At 52.8% G+C, this 14,731-nt stretch overlaps 1 protein-coding gene across 12 annotated transcripts in view; it reads right to left on the bottom strand.

Moving 5' to 3' along the window:
- The window catches only part of LOC119162985 (tRNA (34-2'-O)-methyltransferase regulator WDR6), a 996,048-nt gene that overhangs the window by 550,729 nt on the left and 430,588 nt on the right, over positions 1 to 14,731 (bottom strand). The window lies entirely within an intron of this gene.

Below are 14,731 nucleotides of genomic sequence, written 5' to 3'. Positions count from 1 at the left end.
AATGAATAGATTCGTGGTAGGCGTAGGCGTCACTGGTCTTCCGGTGATCTCTCATAGTACGGCTTCATCCGGACTACATGTACAACCTCTGTAGGGTTGCAGCGTTTTGAGCTCCCGTGTATAGCGGATCTGACTTGGTAAGTTACATCGCTTACACGATGGAGTACTTCGTAAGGCCCGAAGTAGTGGCTAAAAAGTTTTTCAGAAAGTCCGCGCCGACGCACTGGGGTCCATATCCATACTTTGTCACCTGATTGAAAATGCGCTGCGGTACGACGCTGATTGTACCGATAGGAGTCGATACGTTGTTGGCGGCGTATTCTGTATCTCGCCATCTGTCGTGCTTCCTCGGCTCTTTGCAGGAAGTCGTCTAGGCCAGGTGGATTGCTGCTTTCATCATTCAGTGGTAACATGGCATCCAGAGGAGTGGTGACTCTTCGGCCGAATACAAGTTCAAATGGTGTCACTCGCGTTGTTTCTTGAACGGCTGTATTATATGCGAACGTGATGTAGGGCAAGATTTCATCCCACAGTTTATGTTCGACGTCGATATACATTGAAAGCATATCAGTCAGAGTTCTGTTCAAGCGCTCCGTTAGGCCATTTGTTTGAGGATGGTATGCTGTAGTTCTTCTCTGGTCTGTGTGGGTCATTCGCATCAGACATTTCATTAGGTCTGCAGTAAAAGCTGGGCCACGATCTGTAATTACCACGCTGGGTGCACCATGTCTGAGGACTATGTTGTTGATGAAGAACTTGGCGACTTCAAGAGATGTTGCAGTGTACAGCGAGTCAGTCTCAGCATAGCGAGTGAGATAGTCTGTGGCTACGACTATCCACTTCTTGTGTGCAGTCGATGTCGGAAACGGGCCTAGGAGATCCATACCAACTTGTTGGAATGGGGCATGCGGTGGTTCTATTGGCTGGAGGAGGCCTGCAGGTTTCACGGATGGAGTTTTGCGTCTTTGACACTCACGGCAAGTTTTCACATAGCGCTGAACTGATGATAACAGTTTTGGCCAGTAGTATTTTAGGTGAATTCTGGCGAATGTACGGCTGACACCCATGTGCCCAGATGTTGGCTCATCATGACATGCGTGCAGAATCTCGTTTCGTAAAGGTGCAGGTACAACGAGTAAAAACTTGTCACCATGAGGCTTGAAGTTCCTCTTGTAAAGGACCCCTTCCCGAAGACAGAACGAAGGGAGCCCTCTGGATAAAGTGCGCGGGACTTTAACGTTGAGTCCTTGGAGACGCTGTATAAGTGGCAGCAAATCGGGGTCATTTTGTTGTTGTTCAGCGATTTCTGATGCCTGGACGACGCCTAGAAACGGGAAGTCTTCTTCCTCCGGCTCACTCGTCTCCACTGGTGCGCGTGACAGGCAGTCGGCATCGCTGTGCTTTTTCCCAGATTTGTATACCACAGTAACATCGTACTCTTGTAGCCTAAGGCTCCATCTTGCTAGTCGGCCAGAAGGATCCTTAAGATTCGCCAGCCAACACAGGCAATGGTGGTCACTTACTGCTCGGAATGGTCTACCGTAGAGGTACGGCCGAAATTTACTTATGGCCCAAATGACCGCGAGACACTCTTTTTCGGTTGCAGAGTAATTTGTCTCAGCTTTCGAAAGCTTGCGGCTGGCATACGCTAGCACTTTTTCTTGGCCGTTTTGCCGCTGGACTAGAATGGCTCCGAGGCCGACGTTACTCGCATCAGTGGGAACTTCAGTTTCGGCAGTATCATCGAAGTGGGCGAGGATTGGAGAGGCTTGCAGGCGTGTTCTTAACTCATCAAATGCTTCCTGTTGTTCACTTTCCCACCTAAAGGGCACCTCGTCTTTTGTCAGATTAGTAAGTGGTTCAGCAATGTTCGAAAAATTTTCCACAAATCGCCGATAGTACGCGCATAAACCCAGGAAGCCACGTACTGACTTCTTGTCTTTGGGTGTCGGGAACTTCGCGATGGCAGCTGTCTTTTCGGGATCTGGCCGAACGCCGTCGGAGCTGACAACGTGTCCGAGGAATCGAAGCTCTTCAAAAGCGAAGTGGCATTTTTCTGGCTTGATGGTCAAGTCTGCTGAACGAATGGCTTCTAATACTGTGCGGAGTCGCTCTAGATGTTGGTCGAATGTAGCGGAAAATACGACAACGTCATCCAAGTACACCAAGCAGGACTGCCATTTCAGTCCCGCGAGGACAGCGTCCATCATTCTCTGAAACGTAGCTGGCGCTGTGCACAGGCCGAATGGAAGCGCTTTAAATTCGTAGAGTCCGTCTGGGGTTATGAATGCCGTCTTTTCACGGTCGCGCTCATCCACCTCAATTTGCCAATATCCGCTCTTGAGATCAAGGGAGGAGAAGTATTTCGCACTCCGTAGTCGATCGAGTGTATCATCGATACGCGGCAGAGGGTATACATCCCGTTTCGTTACGCTGTTCAGTTTCCGATAGTCGACGCAGAATCGAAGGCTGTTATCTTTCTTTTTAACAAGCACTACGGGAGACGCCCATGGACTGCTGGAAGGCTGGATCACGTCATCTGAAAGCATCTCCTCCACTTGTTTCTTGATGACGTCTCTTTCCTTTTGCGATACTCGATATGGGTGTTGGTAAATCGGTCTCGTGGCTTCTTCTGTTATAATCCTGTGTTTTGCAATAGCCGTTCGTCGCACCTTAGAGGACGTTGAAAAGCAGTCCGAAAACTCTTTTATAAGGGCAAACAATCGTTTCTTTTGATATTCTGGGAGCCTATGGTTGACGTTAACTGATGCGTCGACGTTGCAGGTCTCTTGTGGAGTGGTTGGCGTTGTCGCTAAACTGCATAGTTCAGTTGTCATGCAGAACTCGTGGAAATAGGCGATAGCCATACCTTGCGCGATGTGCTGACATTCATTCCCAAAATTCGTAAGGAGGACAACTGAGCGGCCATTCGTTAAGTGAACAACACCCCTTGCCACGCAAATTCCTTTGTTTAAAAATAGCTCTACGTTTCCATCCGCTATTCCTTCGTGGTCACAAAATGCCTTATTTTCAACAAGCACCATTACACTACAGCGAGGTGGCACTGTGACGTCATCATCAACAACGCGCAGGGCAGTAAGACGTTGCTTTTCCGATTCCTCCACCAACATAGCTTGTTCTGTCGAAAACGTTACACTGGATCTGCGCAGATTAATTATGGCTCCATTGGCTTGCAGAAAATCCATTCCTAGTATAAGCTCTCTTGAACAGTCCGGCAGCACGATGAAGTCAGCAACGTAAGTAAAGCCTCTTATTTCGAGCCTTGAGGTGCATCTGCCGAGCGGTGTAATAGTGTGGCCACCTGCCGTGCATATCTGTGCCCCACTCCATTTTGTTACAACCTTTTTCAGTTTCTTTGCCAATTTGTGACTCATTACCGAATAATCAGCGCCGGTGTCAACTAAAGCATTCAGCTCGTATCCGTCTATTTTCAACCGCAAATCTGAAGTAATCTTCGCACTGCTGCGCTTATCCTCTGTAAACATAGCATCGTCACCTTGAAACCGCGATGGAGGATCTTCGCAACTGTCGTTATCAGCGGCCTCAGCTCCACAGGTCGCTTGCTTCAGTTTTCCTGGTGTGGGCTTGTAGAACGGTGCCCAGACCGTGCGGAAGAAGCACGTGGGCTGGGTGATCGGTAACGCCTGGGCGACGGCGATCTTGGCTGATGTTGGCGTGGAGTGAGTGGGCTCTGGCGCGCGGACAAGTACTCTTCGATCTCGGTTGGCCGTTCACCATTTCGAGGGCATGGTGCATACAACGGAAAGCCCCTTAATCCTGCCTGTCGGTAAGGGCAGAACCTATACAGGTGACCTGCTTCCCCACAATGGAAACACAAAAGCCTGCGCTCATGGTCACGCCAGATGTCACTTTTCCGGGGCCTTTGATCCACGTAGCGAGCTACACCACGGGCTCGTGGCAGGTAGGTAGCCGTCGGTTCCAGTGGACGAGGTGCGCTGCGTACCGTTTGTGGGCAAGGAGAGGCCATCGTAACTGCTGCATTGGTGTGCGCCGCGGGTTGTCTGAGTACTTCAGAGTACGTTGGTATGCGTTGGATCGGCTGTGGCGCACGCTCCGGCTCACGTATCATCTGCCTCAGTTCATCTCGTACTACGTCGACTACAGACAGTGTTGCTGTAGTGTGAGGTGCTTGCAACTTGCTGAGCTCTTCCCTGATCACCGACCTGATGAGTTCTTGCAGAGCGTCCATGTCACTTCGCTGGCGTCCAGAGAAGACATTGGCAGGTCCATAGTTTATGTCTCGATTGTACTGTCGAGCCCGCTGTTCTAGCGTTTTCTCTATGGCTGTCGCTTCCGTATGAAACTCCGCAACTGTTCGTGGTGGGTTGCGGACGAGAACAGCGAATAGCTCTTGCTTCACCCCACGCATGAGGTGGCGTAGCTTCTTGTCTTCGGTCATATGGGTATCTGCGCGCTTGAACAGGCGGATCATGTCCTCGATATACATTGCGACACTTTCGTTGGTGAGTTGGTTCCTGGATTCAAGCGCAGCCTGCGCCTTTTCTTTGCGATCCGCGGTGGCATAAGTCGCCAGAGCTTGTCGCCGAAATTCATCCCAGGTCGTAAAGGAGGTTTCATGGTTTTCATACCACGTCTTTGCGAAGTCCTCCAAAGCAAAGTATACGCGGCGGAGCTTCTCTCTCTCGTCCCAACCGTTCAAACGTGCCACTCTCTCAAAGAGGTTCAGCCAATCTTCTACGTCTTCATACGAGTCGCCATGAAATACTGGTGGCTGGTGAGGCTGATTTATCACCACTTGGGCTGGTGTTACATGACTTGTCATGGTGGCGGCGTCCATTGACTGAGTTCCCCTTGGCGTAAAGTGGAGTGGGCTGAATTCTGGTGAATCACCTCGAAGACGGCGACTGGTCCTCTGATGCACAGGTGTCGGCTCCGCAGTATCAACTGGCTGGTGGTCGGGGCTACGCTGTCTTGCGTTCGTAGGGCTTTGATTCATTACCCAGCACTTCCACCAGAAATGTAACGATGTTGAAGGACTCGGGGTATAACAAAACGTATTTATTAAAGGGCGAACCTGTGCCCACAACTCAAAGGGACTATGGTCGTAGCACGTTACAGCAGAACGGCAAGATGTCTTCCTCTTCTACTTCTTCAAGAAGTGTCCCAAGCGCGTGGCACACATCAGCAGGGGCCAGCTGGGTTCTCGTGTTATCATCATCGTCTCTGCGCAACACTAGACGGCGCCCATGTATGTCTCTGTGCGCGTGGTGATGGGCGCGTTATTTAAATGCAGGCACTATGTCGTGGCAATATATACGCTGAAAACATTACGCTTATAAGTTATCAACACAAAATGTCACACAGGCTGTAAAATACACAAAATATATACCAGCAAAGAAATGTATTATTGTCTCAAAGAGTGAATATATGAACAGCGCAACCTAAAAGTAGTTAAAGCGCAACTACAGAAGGAATAAACTAGGACAGAAAAGAGCGCTGACAAAAAAAATATCGACTTGCCTCTTGTTGTGAAGGCTTATAGGTTTGTCGATGATTTCATAGTATTCTTTGATTGTTCGGATGCCGATATTGAAGTTGTTGTCTCTAGTCTTCTAAGTTTGTTTAAAAATCACTCGGATCCTCTGCAACTTACGTCTGGTAATTTGATTACCTTCTTAGGCGTAACACTCTGTTTTCGCAGCAATCATTTGTGCTGGCTGTTCTCACGGAGAAATGAAAAACCCCTTTTACCTTTCCACTCAGCTCACTAAAAACTGGTGTAAAACGATATCATTAATGTTTGCCTCGTTATCGCTCTTAGGAATGTGGGAATTGAGGCTAGCCCACTGCCTTTGCACAGGCTTTGCCACCTTTTCTGCCGTTTTCATGACCCGACATGTCTGGCCTCCTTTGCTGTCTGCCGCGCTGGGAGAGCGGAGTGACGTTTAACCCCCTCACCCGGTAGCGGATGTTGACTGTGGCACCGCGCGTGGAGTCTCCCGAGAGGTTTTCGCGCGCTGTGTCGGGAGCAGGCAGACAGATGCTCTCCGGGACTGCAGATGGTGAGCCACGCAATCTTTTCTGTCCGTCGACCCCCGTCGCTCGGGGCTCGTCGGACTTCGCTGATGGCGCCTCGCGCCCGAGGCGAACGCTCACCTTTTGTTGCCCCACTGCGTACGCATGGCCGAAGGGCGGTACGGTGTCCTAGTGTGTGGCCTAGCTACGCCGACCCGTCTCCCTCCGAAGCCAACACGAGCGCCTTTGCCCTCGCTCGAGCAACCGGGCCTTGGTCCCGGTGTCTCTGTGGATCACCTTTACCTCGAAGACGTGCTCGTGGCACCCTGTGTAGTACTTTTATGCCCATGGCGAGGATAAGCCTATTTGCTTTCCCGCCGCGCCTTTGCATCGGGCTGTACTGCGTTTGGTGTTGCCAAAATAAAGTGTTGCGACTTTGAGAAGTATCGTGTTCTCGCCACGGTGACGGTTAACGCGTGCCCTGCGGCTCGCTAAGACCAGACCCACGCTGGTGGCCGTACTCCTTCGGTATACGTGTACACCACACTGGCACCCAACGCAGTATTAAAAGCTCTAGCTATTGACTGCTCTTAGCGAGTCAGTTCGCCTGCGCGAATCGTGCTCGTTGCAACATGGCTGCTTTGAGGGACTTTTGTCCGCTGTCCCTGTTAGCAGATGCTGCGTTGCACAAGTAGGGCATTGCATCTATTGACAGGAACCCTTCAGCACCCGTTCGTGTCGGCACCCCCTATTGCGGTGACGACACGAGGCGCCTAGCCGCTCCCTTTCGAGATGGTGCGTCGTTTCGGAATGGGCCTCTTGCCCTACCCGAACGGTACGCACAAGCGCCTCTGACTGCTAATGCGCCCTTCAGCATGCATGGCAGTTCGTCGGCACAGCGCTCGCAGTCGGTTCCGTGTGGAATTGACGGGGCGCAGGCCTTGGCTTTCGCCGACTTTTGCCCGCCACCAGCCGTGCAACCGACACTTCGAACGCTACTAAGCAGGCGCATGAATTGTCGATGATAGCCGCACCAAGTGCACCTTTGGTTCGACAACTGGCCAATCCCACAAGGAGCCTATTTTGCTTTGGGAATGGCACGCAGGGTGGTGGTCTGTTTGAAACCGCCCCACTAATCGAGCTGGGCGACTGCTCACCTTCGCTCGACCGTGCCGCTAACGCACCAACGACTTCCTACAAAGCCGGTGCGATGATGCAGACGCTGTTGCAAAACGTCGTGCAGATGATCCAAGCACTTTCGGGAGCTGTGCAAATGCTTTCGGCTGGTCCAAAAAGCGGTCACCCCGCTGTTATGTTGCCTTTGCCAATCTACAGCATATACGGTGATTAGCTCACCGCCCGAGATTACCTCAACTCTGTCACGTTATCAGATAGCGATGGGTTTGGATGATAAGGTGGTGCTCGAACGTGTTGTTCCAGCTGCACTGACTGACACGGCGGCGAGATGGTATCGGCTTACCGGTTACCGTGCAGTAAACCTTGCACGAATTCCTACCTGCTGACTACCAAAGTAAGATGCGGAGAGAGCTCGAGCTCCGTACACAAGCTCCTGACGAGTCTTTACAGGAGTATGTACGTGCGATGGATGAAATTATTTCTATCGCTGAGCCCTGAGCCTCGAACGAGGAGCGCGTCGAACGGGTGATACGGCAGGCACATCCGACTTTTTCGGCATACCTGCGCGGCGGCCGCTTTCGTGAGCTGGAGGAGCTGGACGCCGATGCGAAGCGCATCCAAGGCGACATTCTCGCCGCGCATGCCTATCGCCCGTCGCCGCCAGCCAGCGATGCCCTTGAGCCGCGCTGCGCATGAAGAGGGGCCATGACCCTTCCCCAACGGAAACAGCCTCTCGGAACCGCCTTTGCGGCTGCAACCAGCTGTGCGTGGGAGTTGAGCGATCACGCTCTTGACCCCTTTACGCATGCAAGGCTGGCAGCCTGCGCTGCTCCACCTGAAACCTCCACCCAGGGACGCTTTCCGACCCAACAAAATGTGGGAGGTGCGGCTCGCAGGAACGTATTCTGCGATAACGTAGTGAGCCAATCACGACAGCTCGAGGCTGCTCCGTCTGGGAATACAGACCGGATGGAGTGCGCTGTTCCTGCTGCCTTGAACGAAGGCACATAGCAAGAGAATGCACCAGATCCAGGCCTCCTGCGAGGCAGGAAAACGGGCTTCCAGGTTGTTCGTGAATGCACGAGCGACCCAACTTTTGCTTCTTCCCTCTGCGTGCAGGGCAAGCACTTTTCTTGCTGATACGCACGCGCCGTTCATTCCGGCCACAGTTGCCGGCCGTGAACTTTCGGCTTTGCTGGACACGGGCGCTAGCGCCTCGTTGTTTGGCGAACAGGTGTTTCCCCACTTGCAGAAGCACTCAATGCGCTTGCGGGACAGCCGAACGACATTCACCTTTGCGAAAGGCGTGGCCCATTCGGCAGGTGCTGCAAAGTTGACTGTCCGATGGGGAGATCGAATGAGAAGCTGCCATCCTGTTCATCTTCCAGGGCTCAATGTTCCAGTGATTCTCGGTCGGGACTTTCTCCTTAAAACCGGTATCGTTGTGGACATTGCGAATGATGGCTATCGTGATGGCCCATTTTGCCAACTCAAGCCGTTCATCAGCCCGCCGGCGCTTACCGTCGCCTTTGCGGCAGAAGCTTCGGAAACGTGCCCTGCACAGAGTTCGGGGCCAAGCCCCCGTTCAACGCATTTGCCCCCTCACAATCCCCTTCGGGAACGAGAGGCGCGGCACGAACCGTGTCGTGCGCTAACTCCGGGGTCGTACCCTGGCGTTCCGCGCTCGTCGGCTCGAAACCCCTGTGTGAATCAACCGACATGACACGAGGAGGCACTACATCTTTTGGTCGCCTGCGCGACTCAGTTGGATGAAGCATAGAAGGCTCGTTTGTCGACACTGTTATGCCAGTACGACGAGCTCTTCACCGATCAACCTGGCTGCACCAATTTAGTGAGCCATGTGATCGAAACTGGTGACTAGCTTCCTATGAAGTGTAACCCCAGGCCCGTCAGTCTCGCCAAAAGGTAGATTATCGATGGGCTGCTAGATGACATGCTTCCGGCTCGCATTATTCGCCGTTCGTCTAGCTCCTGGGCGTCTCCAATTGTGCTGGTGCCTAAGAAAGATTGCAGTCATCGCCTTTGCGTTGACTATCGCCGTATGAATGGAGTGACTCGTAAGGATGCTTATCCGCTCCCCACGATAAATTCCATCGTAGGTAACCTGGGTGATGCACGGTACTTTACCACGCTTGACGCCTCTAAAGGTTACCTACAGGTCCGGATGGGTAACCATGACCAGTGTAAAACTGCATTCACGTCCCAAAGAGAGTTGTTCGAGTTTACTCGTATGCCGTTTGGTCATTGCAATGCTCCTGCGACGTTTCAAAGACTCAGGGACCACGTCCTCGGGGAAGCAAAGTGCTCATACTGCATGTGCTACCTCGGCGACATCGTGATTTATTCACGAACTTTCGAAGAGCAATTGGCCCGTGTTGCCGATGTACTCCAGAGGGTGAGGACCGCCAGGATGACATTAAACCCCGCTAAGGTTCAATTAGTGCAGACCCGTGTTCAGTTGCTCGGGTTTACACTCGGCGAAGGCTCCATAGAGTCGGATCGGGAGAAACTTCGAGCCATCTTCAACTTTCCCGTGCCCAAGGACGTACCATGCCTTCGCCGCTTTGTCGGAATGGTCAACTTTTACTATTCCTTCATTCCATTCTGTGCCCGACTGCAGGTGCCCTTGAGCAAGCTCTTGGGTAAGTCTGCTGAGTGGCAATGGGGACCTGAGCAGCAGGAGGCGTTTTGCCGACTGTCAAGCGCCGTAGCGGAGACAGCGCAGCTCAAGCTCCCCGACCTGACCAGACTGTTCGTTGCTCAAACTTATGCGAGCGATCTGGGTTTAGGAGCTGTTCTCCTACAGGATTACGATGGCATGTTGCAGCCGTTGGCCTTTGCCAGCCGCTTTTTGGTCTCTGCGGAGAAAATTTATTCCGTGACCGAAAAGGAGTGCCTCGATATCGTGTTTGCACTGCGGAAGTTTGACGTCTATCTGGATGGGACGAAATTTGTGGTGCAAACGAATCACAGTGCGCTCAGCTAACTGATGCGGCTCCGTGAGCCTGCCGGCTGGCTGGCGGGCTGGGCTCTCCTGATACAGCACTATGACTTTTCAGTGCAGCATCGAAAGGGGAGCGCCAACATGGTAGCTGACGCGCTATCTCGTGCCCCATTGTCGGCCGAGGACCTTGATCCAGGTGCGACAGCCGCTAGCGGTGCCTTAGCACATGCAAGCGTCGGGGGCAAAACAGCAGCTTCACCGCCATTCGGCGAGAAGGGTGAGTCCCCATGCAGACAAACCTTGGCTGCTATTCAGGTAAGAGGCGCACCGCGAAGCGGCCGAGCTTTCCGAAGGCCACGAGGCCGAGAGCAGACCCATAACGCCGTAACGCCGACTCAAGCGGTTGTTGCTGCGCTCCTGTGTGGACGCGATACCAGACTCCCCCATTTTGAGAGAATGGGCATCGCTTTCAGCAGAGAAGAGCTTCTGAAGGCCAAGCAATAGTGATCCGTTTTGTCGCGAAATGTGCGACGGTCTGGAGCGCCGTGACGCTGCTTGTTCTGCAGCGGGCGCCGATAGCGACTGTCTCGACGAGACGGAGCGTCGGGACGCTGCTTGCCCTGCAGCGGGCGGAAATAGGGGCTCGAACCAGCGTGTGTCGCTCAGTCCTCGGCGGATTCATATTTGCTGGACCATGACGGGCTCCTGCTGAAGTATATAGCCACTGACGACGAGTCCGTCGACCTGTTTAAGGTGGTTATGTCCAAAAGTCTGAGAGCCACACTATTGCGATCCTCTCACGACAAACCCATGGCCGGTCACCGGAGTGGCTCGAAAGTTTTTGAAAAACTGAGCCGCGTTGTGACCTGGCCCGGCATGAAGCGAGACATTTTTCGCTATTCCCGTTCTTGCCGCGTCTGTCAAACGGTGAAATCAAGGGGTGGCAAACCGCCCGGTCTGATGAAACCGATTGCCAGTGAGTGTTCGTGGCAAGTGGCAACCTGCGATCTAATGGCACCATTTACCAGAAGTAAGCAGGGGTTCATTCACCTGATGGTAGCCGTGGCAAGTGGCCACCTGCAATCTAATGGCACCATTTCCCAGAAGTAAGCAGGGGTTCATTCACCTGATGATAGTCGTTGATCACTTTTCGAAATGGGTGGAACTTTTCCCACTTTGGAAAGTGACAGCGCGACCGGTGCTTGAAAAGCTGCAGGAAGTGTTTTGCCGGTTCGGCTTCTCGGAAAGGCTCATCCCTGTCAATGCTTCGTATTTCACCGCTCCGGTGTTTGGTGTCACGTGCCGTTCCCTCGGAATCGATCACTGCACCACTTCACCCTACCATCCCCAGTCCAATTTGACGGAGCGCGTCAATCGTACGCTCAAACCGATGTTGGCGGCCTTTGCCTAAAGTCAAAGGGACTGGGCAGACCATTTGAGTGAACTCGCTTTCGCTATTCGAACATCCGAGAGCCGCTCAACTGGTTTCTCGCCCACTTTAAATTTTGAAAGGGAGTTGGCAAATCCGGTGACCAACGTCACTCAATGCCAGCTCGAGGACGAGGAGACGCCGGCAGACTGCTCTGCTTACGCGTCGACACTTCGGAACAGGCTTTGTCGAGCTTTCTGCAAAGCAAGGCAAAGTTTGGCGTCGGCCAGGGCACAGCAGAAGGCCCAATATGACCGCAAGCATCGCGACCTAGTTTTTGAGGTGGGCGATCTTGTCCTGAAGCGTAACCACGCTTTTAGCGATGCCAGTAAAGGGTTCTCAACCTCCCTCGCTCCTAAGTGGCTTGGTCCGTACCGAGTGAAGAAAGCTTGCACTCCACTCGCGTACTTGCTGAAAGATCCCCATCTGGGAAAACTCAACCATGCCCATATCGCAGACCTGAAACCCTTTGTCTCACGGTCTGACGAGCTCGCGCCAGAGCCCAGCGGCACTTCGCGCAAACAACGGGGCACACCCGGAGCGGCGGACCGCATTCGAACCCTGGACCGGTATAATCTGAGGAAGCGGTCACCTTGGTGATTTCGCGCCGGACAGCGGACTTCTCGGCAACCGAAGGCCCTCAGTTTACTGCCTAGCCTCAGTATAGGTTAGCTTCTTTACAGCCTTTTATCGTAAAGAAGTTGACCCCGGCCAGTCTGCTGCCAGTTTTTCTTTTTTTTAGTGTTCATGTGTATTTCATTTTTCTTTTGTCTAACAATAAGTGTTGTTTGAATTTTATGTTTTTTATTTTCTTTTGGCCAGATGTTGAGTGTCATTTTGCTCTGTTTTTACTTTTTTTCCCGTGTTCATTTCGTCTACCGCGAAAAGAGCTGTATGTGACCTTGAGTGTCGGTGCTTGCCGGGAGAGAGAGACGAAGGACACTTTGCGCCTACGCTCGCGCAGCCGTCGGCGGTGTGTGTGTGCGTGCTTCTGTGCGCGTGTAACTCAGTGACACTTCAACACGTGCCCGTGAAGAGTGCGTCATGGCTTGCCCCCATCGACGCGGACACTGGAGGTGCTGGGGGGGAGGGGGGAATTGACCCACTGACGTCAGACCGTCTGGCTGTGTTCTGCTCTCGGCTGTCGCCGAAGAAGCCCTGCTGCCTTTCCCACCATGGCTCCTGCGCGAGGCCAGCTGAAAGCAGCTATCGCCAGGGCGCCTCGCAGCCAATTCTGGTTCGACCTCCCTGATCACTGGAGAGGCCCAGCTTCCCGCAACGTCCCAGCTTCGTCATCGAGCCAGAAATGCGGGGCCTCCGAACAACAACCGATGCGGCGTTCGTCGGACTCGCAGCTAAACAAGAGCAGCAAAGAGCCATCAGTGAGCCCCTTCCCTGCCTCTGACCTCACACTCGGGCATCGCAACCAGCGGACACGGTCACGCCCTTCCGCCCCTCCGTGCAGTGGACGCTATCGGCGGGGGGGGGGGGGGGGGTAGAAATAATGATAATAATAAAAAAAAGCTGGCACCAGGCTCTCGACATTTCATATGCTCTATCCCGCTTCAGCACCACGAACATTAGTCCCACTTGCCTGTGCTCCCTTTCGCCATTGTTTTTATAGTGTGATGTGTTTATTCTGTTATTTGTGTTTTTGTTTCTCCTTTGTCATCATTTTTTTTAGCAGCAGTAATAGGGCTGGACTGAGGTTAGCTGTCGCTCATAGCAGTGTCATTTTAACTGCATGGGTGACGCCCGGCTGCCTTTAGCAGACCGGTAAAGGGCAAATTTAGGAGAGGGAAATGTGGAAATTGAGGCTAGCCCGCTGCCTTCGCGCGGGCTTTGTCGCCTTTTCTGCTGTTCTCATGTCCCGACATGTCTGCCGTCCTTTGCTGTCTGCCGCGCTGGGAGAGCGGAGTGACGTTTAAACCCCCTCACCCGGTAGCAGATGTTGACTGTGGCGCCGCCCGCTGAGTCTCCCGAGAGGTTTTCGCGCACTGTGTCGGGAGCGGGAAGACAGATACTCTTTGGGACTGCAGACGGTGAGCCACGCAATCTTTTTTGTCCGTCGACCCCCATCGCTCGGGGCCCGTCGGACTTCGCTGACGGCGCCTCGAGCCCGAGGCGAACGCTCACCTTTTGTTGCCCCACTGCATACACACGGCCGAAGGGCGGTACAGTGTCCTAGTGGGTGGCCTAGCTACGCCGACCCGTCTCTCTCTTAAGCCAACGCGAGCGCCTTTGCCCTCGCTCGAGCAACCGGGCCTTGGTCCCGGTGTCTGTGGATCACCTTTACCGCAGAGACGTGCTCGTGGCACCCTGTGTAGTACTTTTATGCCCGTGGCGTGGATAAGCCTATTTGCTTTTCCGCCGCGCCTTTGCAACGGGCTGTACTGCGTTTGGTGTTGCCACAATAAAGTGTTGCGACTTTGAGCAGTATCGTGTTTTCGCCACAGCGACGGTTAACGCGTGCCCTGCGGCTCGCTAAGACCGGACCCACACTGGTGGCCGTACTCCTTCGGGATACGTGTACACCACAGGACGTCATGCCCACACTCGATGCAACGCAGTTGCTAAGCACAGGTCGAGCGCCTCTTAAGCACTGGTTACTTGAACTCCTTAATTTTTGCTGTTGCAAAAAAGCTTTTGAAACATATAAAAATATCAAGAAAGGCAATGTCAGCCTCAAAATGCGTCGGTTCCTAAGAATTGCATTGCAGTCTCTTACTTACGTTTCGCATAGGTTGAAAAAAAATGCGCTGGCATCATTGTTCTCTTTTCCGCCCTGGAAAAGCTTTCAAAACTTTGTAACTTCATGAATCATCCAGCTGCAAATAAAGTAAGATGCTATGTGAAATACAGAACGCACTTTGTTTTTTGTGCAATTGGTGTCGTCTATCTTCTTCTACTATCCTGCTGTAAGAAATACATAGGACAAGCAGGAAGGTGCTTGAATGACTGTTTAGGGGAGCATAACAATAATGTGCACAATGTGGTTCAAGGACACCTCGGAATCCACTGCCGTGAAAGCGACTGCATGCCCTTGTTTGAGCAATGCGAGGTAATAGGCAAGTACCACGTGCAGGCCACGCATGAAACAATTGAGGCCTATCACATAAGTAAGTTTAATGGTACATGTGTAAGTTCCCCATTAGTTGCGCTATAACAAAAAGAGATTGCGT

The sequence above is a fragment of the Rhipicephalus microplus genome, unplaced genomic scaffold (genome assembly GCF_043290135.1).
Source record: "Rhipicephalus microplus isolate Deutch F79 unplaced genomic scaffold, USDA_Rmic scaffold_34, whole genome shotgun sequence".
Taxonomy (NCBI): Eukaryota; Metazoa; Arthropoda; class Arachnida; order Ixodida; family Ixodidae; genus Rhipicephalus; species Rhipicephalus microplus.
The sequence above is the reverse complement of the archived record's forward strand: the minus strand, read 5'-3'. Positions and strand labels throughout refer to the sequence as shown.